A 7,007-nucleotide genomic window follows, 5' to 3' on the forward strand; every position below is an offset into this window, starting at 1 on the left:
AGTCAGTATCACACAGGAGAGGATTAGATACACAGCTCAGCAGTCAGTATCACACCGGAGAGGATTAGATACACAGCTGAGCAGTCAGTATCACACAGGAGAGGATTAGATACACAGCTCAGCAGTCAGTATCACACAGGAGAGGATTAGATACACAGCTCAGCAGTCAGTATCACACCGGAGAGGATTAGATACACAGCTCAGCAGACAGTATCACACAGGATAGGATTAGATACAGCTCAGCAGTCAGTATCACACAGGAGAGGATTAGATACAGCTCAGCAGTCAGTATCACACAGGAGAGGATTAGATACACAGCTCAGCAGACAGTATCACACAGGATAGGATTAGATACACGGCTCAGCAGTCAGTATCACAATTTATAGGCTTAGATACACATGACAGCCTCTTGCGGGCTCTCACATCCCACCACGTATCGTTCTGTGACCGCGCCGCCTGCTCTTATATCAGCGCTGAGTGTAATTATGGCCGCCATACATATTATACATGTACAGATGAGGATACTGGTGGATAAGAGACATCTGACACCTCACTGACAGACAGTATTCGGTGGGGTGACAGCTGCCACACACAAGATGGAGGCCGGACGCTCTCTGTGTGATCGCCCCCATGAGGCGGAGAGCTGCAGCCAATCAGCACCGTCCTTCCTGAATCCTTAATCAGGACATCACAACACAGAGCGACCCCTCCCAGAGGCCGGACCCTCCGAAAACAATTCCAAGAAAATGGTGAATTGTTCCCAGAATCAAGAACTAAAAAGAGAACTCCAAAGTGACACAAAGTAACGACACTGCAGCACAATACAATGTAACATGTGGTAACACTCTGCCACATGTCCTCACACAACACAGGAGAACGTGACACAATGTGACAATCCACCATGACACAGCGGGAGAGAATGGGACGCGGCAGTGACACAACGTGACGACATGTTACATAACACAAGACAACGGCGAACACGAGACCAGAACACGACACATGACAGCAGCAATCATGGCGGAGACCGGAGGATCGTGCGCGCTCACCCAGGGCCGGTATTAGGCAAAGTGGGGCCCTGGGCAAAAGTTTACAGTGGGGCCCGAAATGCTCACATATTACTCCATCACAGACATTTAGCTTGTATTTACACGCGCTGAGTTCAGGCCAATAAACGAGAGTGATCAACAATAGTGAAGTCATTCCACGCTTGTTTTCGACCTCTTTACACTGGCCGAGGAACAATGATGGGGACAGAATGATCACTAATAGATCAATATGTCTCCATACAGTATCGGGTTATCAGCTGCACATCGGCAGCGTACATCGGGCGATGTGCTGCTGAAAACAAGGATTTCTGTTCCAGAATAAACAATATAAACACTCAATGAATAAGGCAGCATTTTTCTTGTTTAGTATAATACACCCCATAGTCCTCCAGATAGTATAATGCATTCCCCTATAGTCCTCCAGATAGTATAATGCACTCCCCATAGTCCTCCAGATAGTATAATGCATTCCCCTATAGTCCTCCAGATAGTATAATGCACTCCCCATAGTCCTCCAGATAGTATAATGCATTACCCATAGTCCTCCAGATAGTATAATGCACTCCCCATAGTCCTCCAGATAGTATAATGCACTCCCCATAGTCCTCAATAGAGTATAAGGCATCCCCCTTAAGAATATAATGCAGCCCCCCTCAGAGTATAATGCAGACCCCCTCAGATTATAATGTAGCCTTTTCATAGAGTATAATGCAGCCCCTTCATAATGTATAATGCAGCCTTTTCATAGAGTATAATACAGCCCCCTCATAATGTATAATGCAGCCCCCTCATACAGTATAATGCAGCCTTTTCATAGAGTATAATGCAGCCCCGTCATAATGTATAAATCAGCCCCCCTCAGAGTAAAATGCAGCCCCCCCATAATGTATAATGCAGCCCCCTCATACAATATAATGCAGCCTTTTCATAGAGTATAATGCAGCCCCCTCATAATGTATAATGCAGCCCCCTCATACAATATAATGCAGCCTTTTCATAGAGTATAATGCAGCCCCCTCATAATGTATAATGCAGCCCCCCTCAGAGTAAAATGCTGCCCCCTCATACAGTATAATGCAGCCTTTTCAGAGTATAATGCAGCCCCCTCATAATGTATAATGCAGCCCCCCTCATACAGTATAATGCAGCCTTTTCATAGAGTATAATGCAGCCCCCTCATAATGTATAATGAATCTCCTTCATAGAGTATAATGCAGCCTTTTCATAGAGTATAATGCAGCCCCGTCATAATGTATAAATCAGCCTCCCACAGAGTAAAATGCAGTCCCCTGATAATGTATAATGCAGCCCCCCTCATACAGTATAATGCAGCCTTTTCATAGAGTATAATGCATCCCCTTCATAGAGTATAATGCAGCCTTTTCATAGAGTATAATGCAGCCCCGTCATAATGTATAAATCAGCCCCGCTCAGAGTAAAATGCAGCCCCCTCATAATGTATAATGCAGCCCTCCTCATACAGTATAATGCAGCAGTTTCATAGAGTATAATGCAGCCCCCCTCATATAATATAATGCAGCCTTTTCATAGAGTATAATGTATAATGCATCCCCTTCATAGAGTATAATGCAGCCTTTTCATAGAGTATAATGCAGCCCCCTCATAATGTATAAATCAGCCCCCCTCAGAGTAAAATGCAGCCCCCTCATACAGTGTAATGCAGAATTTTAATAGAGTATAACGCAGCCCCCTCATACAATTTAATTCAGCCTTTTCATAGAGTATAATGCAGCCCCCTCATAATGTATAATGCATCCCCTTCATAGAGTATAATGCAGCCCCCTCATAATGTATAATGCAGCCTTTTCATAGAGTATAATGCAGCCCCCTCGTGGAGTATAATGCAGCCCCCCTCATACAGTATAATGTAGCCTTTTCATAGAGTATAATGCAGCCCCCTCATAGAGAAAACAGAAAAGGGAAAAAAAAACGCAGCCACCTCCTCCTCCAGTGCTCCGCAGCCTCCTCTTCCTCCACAGCCTCCTCTTCCTCCAGTGCTCCGCAGCCTTCTCTTCCTCCAGTGCTCCGCAGCCTTCTCCTCCTCCAGTGCTCCGCAGCCTCCTCTTCCTCCAGTGCTCCGCAGCCTTCTCCTCCTCCAGTGCTCCGCAGCCTCCTCTTCCTCCAGTGCTCCGCAGCCTCCTCTTCCTCCAGTGCTCCGCAGCCTCCTCCTCCTCCAGTGCTCCGCAGCCTCCTCTTCCTCCAGTGCTCCGCAGCCTCCTCTTCCTCCAGTGCTCCGCAGCCACCTCCTCCTCCAGTGCTCCGCAGCCTCCTCTTCCTCCACAGCCTCCTCTTCCTCCAGTGCTCCGCTGCCTCCTTTTCCTCCAGTGCTCCGCAGCCTCCTCTTCCTCCAGTGCTCCGCAGCCTCCTCCTCCAGTGCTCCGCAGCCTCCTCTTCCTCCACAGCCTCCTCTTCCTCCAGTGCTCCGCAGCCTCCTCCTCCAGTGCTCCGCAGCCTCCTCTTCCTCCACAGCCTCCTCTTCCTCCAGTGCTCCGCAGCCTCCTCTTCCTCCAGTGCTCCGCAGCCACCTCCTCCTCCAGTGCTCCGCAGCCTCCTCTTCCTCCACAGCCTCCTCTTCCTCCAGTGCTCCGCAGTCTCCTCCTCTTCCTCCAGTGCTCCGCAGCCTCCTCCTCTTCCTCCAGTGCTCCGCAGCCTCCTCTTCCTCCAGTGCTCCGCAGCCACCTCCTCCTCCAGTGCTCCGCAGCCTCCTCTTCCTCCACAGCCTCCTCTTCCTCCAGTGCTCCGCTGCCTCCTTTTCCTCCAGTGCTCCGCAGCCTCCTCTTCCTCCACAGCCTCCTCTTCCTCCAGTGCTCCGCTGCCTCCTTTTCCTCCAGTGCTCCGCAGCCTCCTCTTCCTCCAGTGCTCCGCAGCCTCCTCCTCCAGTGCTCCGCAGCCACCTCCTCCTCCAGTGCTCCACAGCCTCCTTTTCCTCCAGTGCTCCGCAGCCTCCTCTTCCTCCAGTGCTCCGCAGCCTCCTCCTCCAGTGCTCCGCAGCCACCTCCTCCTCCAGTGCTCCGCAGCCTCCTCTTCCTCCACAGCCTCCTCTTCCTCCAGTGCTCCGCTGCCTCCTTTTCCTCCAGTGCTCCGCAGCCTCCTCTTCCTCCACAGCCACCTCCTCCTCCAGTGCTCCGCAGCCTCCTCTTCCTCCGCAGCCTCCTCTTCCTCCAGTGCTCCGCAGCCTCCTCTTCCTCCAGTGCTCCGCAGCCACCTCCTCCTCCAGTGCTCCGCAGCCTCCTCTTCCTCCACAGCCTCCTCTTCCTCCAGTGCTCCGCTGCTTCCTTTTCCTCCAGTGCTCCGCAGCCTCCTCTTCCTCCACAGCCACCTCCTCCTCCAGTGCTCCGCAGCCTCCTCTTCCTCCGCAGCCTCCTCTTCCTCCAGTGCTCCGCAGCCTCCTCTTCCTCCAGTGCTCCGCAGCCTCCTCCTCCAGTGCTCCGCAGCCACCTCCTCCTCCAGTGCTCCACAGCCTCCTTTTCCTCCAGTGCTCCGCAGCCTCCTCTTCCTCCAGTGCTCCGCAGCCTCCTCTTCCTCCACAGCCTCCTCTTCCTCCAGTGCTCCGCAGCCTCCTCCTCCAGTGCTCCGCAGCCTCCTCTTCCTCCACAGCCTCCTCTTCCTCCAGTGCTCCACAGCCTCCTTTTCCTCCAGTGCTCCGCAGCCTCCTCTTCCTCCACAGCCTCCTCTTCCTCCAGTGCTCCACAGCCTCCTTTTCCTCCAGTGCTCCGCAGCCTCCTCTTCCTCCACAGCCTCCTCCTCCTCCAGTGCTCCGCAGCCTCCTCTTCCTCCAGTGCTCCGCAGCCTCCTCTTCCTCCAGTGCTCCGCAGCCACCTCCTCCTCCAGTGCTCCGCAGCCTCCTCTTCCTCCACAGCCTCCTCTTCCTCCAGTGCTCCGCTGCCTCCTTTTCCTCCAGTGCTCCGCAGCCTCCTCTTCCTCCAGTGCTCCGCAGCCTCCTCCTCCAGTGCTCCGCAGCCTCCTCTTCCTCCACAGCCTCCTCTTCCTCCAGTGCTCCGCAGCCTCCTCCTCCAGTGCTCCGCAGCCTCCTCTTCCTCCACAGCCTCCTCTTCCTCCAGTGCTCCGCAGCCTCCTCTTCCTCCAGTGCTCCGCAGCCACCTCCTCCTCCAGTGCTCCGCAGCCTCCTCTTCCTCCACAGCCTCCTCTTCCTCCAGTGCTCCGCAGTCTCCTCCTCTTCCTCCAGTGCTCCGCAGCCTCCTCCTCTTCCTCCAGTGCTCCGCAGCCTCCTCTTCCTCCAGTGCTCCGCAGCCACCTCCTCCTCCAGTGCTCCGCAGCCTCCTCTTCCTCCACAGCCTCCTCTTCCTCCAGTGCTCCGCTGCCTCCTTTTCCTCCAGTGCTCCGCAGCCTCCTCTTCCTCCACAGCTTCCTCTTCCTCCAGTGCTCCGCTGCCTCCTTTTCCTCCAGTGCTCCGCAGCCTCCTCTTCCTCCAGTGCTCCGCAGCCTCCTCCTCCAGTGCTCCGCAGCCACCTCCTCCTCCAGTGCTCCACAGCCTCCTTTTCCTCCAGTGCTCCGCAGCCTCCTCTTCCTCCAGTGCTCCGCAGCCTCCTCCTCCAGTGCTCCGCAGCCACCTCCTCCTCCAGTGCTCCGCAGCCTCCTCTTCCTCCACAGCCTCCTCTTCCTCCAGTGCTCCGCTGCCTCCTTTTCCTCCAGTGCTCCGCAGCCTCCTCTTCCTCCACAGCCACCTCCTCCTCCAGTGCTCCGCAGCCTCCTCTTCCTCCGCAGCCTCCTCTTCCTCCAGTGCTCCGCAGCCTCCTCTTCCTCCAGTGCTCCGCAGCCACCTCCTCCTCCAGTGCTCCGCAGCCTCCTCTTCCTCCACAGCCTCCTCTTCCTCCAGTGCTCCGCTGCTTCCTTTTCCTCCAGTGCTCCGCAGCCTCCTCTTCCTCCACAGCCACCTCCTCCTCCAGTGCTCCGCAGCCTCCTCTTCCTCCGCAGCCTCCTCTTCCTCCAGTGCTCCGCAGCCTCCTCTTCCTCCAGTGCTCCGCAGCCTCCTCCTCCAGTGCTCCGCAGCCACCTCCTCCTCCAGTGCTCCACAGCCTCCTTTTCCTCCAGTGCTCCGCAGCCTCCTCTTCCTCCAGTGCTCCGCAGCCTCCTCTTCCTCCACAGCCTCCTCTTCCTCCAGTGCTCCGCAGCCTCCTCCTCCAGTGCTCCGCAGCCTCCTCTTCCTCCACAGCCTCCTCTTCCTCCAGTGCTCCACAGCCTCCTTTTCCTCCAGTGCTCCGCAGCCTCCTCTTCCTCCACAGCCTCCTCTTCCTCCAGTGCTCCACAGCCTCCTCTTCCTCCAGTGCTCCACAGCCTCCTTTTCCTCCAGTGCTCCGCAGCCTCCTCTTCCTCCACAGCCTCCTCTTCCTCCAGTGCTCCGCAGCCACCTCCTCCTCCAGTGCTCCACAGCCTCCTTTTCCTCCAGTGCTCCGCAGCCTCCTCTTCCTCCAGTGCTCCGCAGCCTCCTCTTCCTCCACAGCCTCCTCTTCCTCCAGTGCTCCGCAGCCTCCTCCTCCAGTGCTCCGCAGCCTCCTCTTCCTCCACAGCCTCCTCTTCCTCCAGTGCTCCACAGCCTCCTTTTCCTCCAGTGCTCCGCAGCCTCCTCTTCCTCCACAGCCTCCTCTTCCTCCAGTGCTCCGCAGCCACCTCCTCCTCCAGTGCTCCGCAGCCTCCTCTTCCTCCAGCCTCCTCTCCACACTCCCACAGTCCACGGTCTCACAGTGAGCGCCTCGTTAGCGCAGTAGGTAGCGCGTCAGTCTCATAATCTGAAGGTCGTGAGTTCGATCCTCACACGGGGCACGATGAATGTTTTACTCTGTATTTTTTGCTTTCTTTCCGTCTTCTCTTCGGTCTCCGCCGCCGCCGCTCCGGCTGTGACTTACGGACACCGGAGAGGAGGAAGCGGCCGCACTCACAGTGGGCGTGTCCTGGAATAGGGGTCTCAAGCAGATGAGGGCG

The 7,007-nt window shown here is 55.8% G+C and overlaps 1 non-coding gene across 1 annotated transcript; it reads left to right on the top strand.

The window, feature by feature from the left end:
- Positions 1-6,775: 6,775 nt before the first annotated feature.
- TRNAM-CAU (transfer RNA methionine (anticodon CAU)) lies at positions 6,776-6,848 on the top strand. Its single transcript has one exon. It is a non-coding gene; the product is annotated as a tRNA-Met (tRNA).
- Positions 6,849-7,007: the final 159 nt, after the last annotated feature.

Source organism: Ranitomeya imitator, chromosome 9 (genome assembly GCF_032444005.1).
Source record: "Ranitomeya imitator isolate aRanImi1 chromosome 9, aRanImi1.pri, whole genome shotgun sequence".
Classification (NCBI taxonomy): domain Eukaryota; kingdom Metazoa; phylum Chordata; class Amphibia; order Anura; family Dendrobatidae; genus Ranitomeya; species Ranitomeya imitator.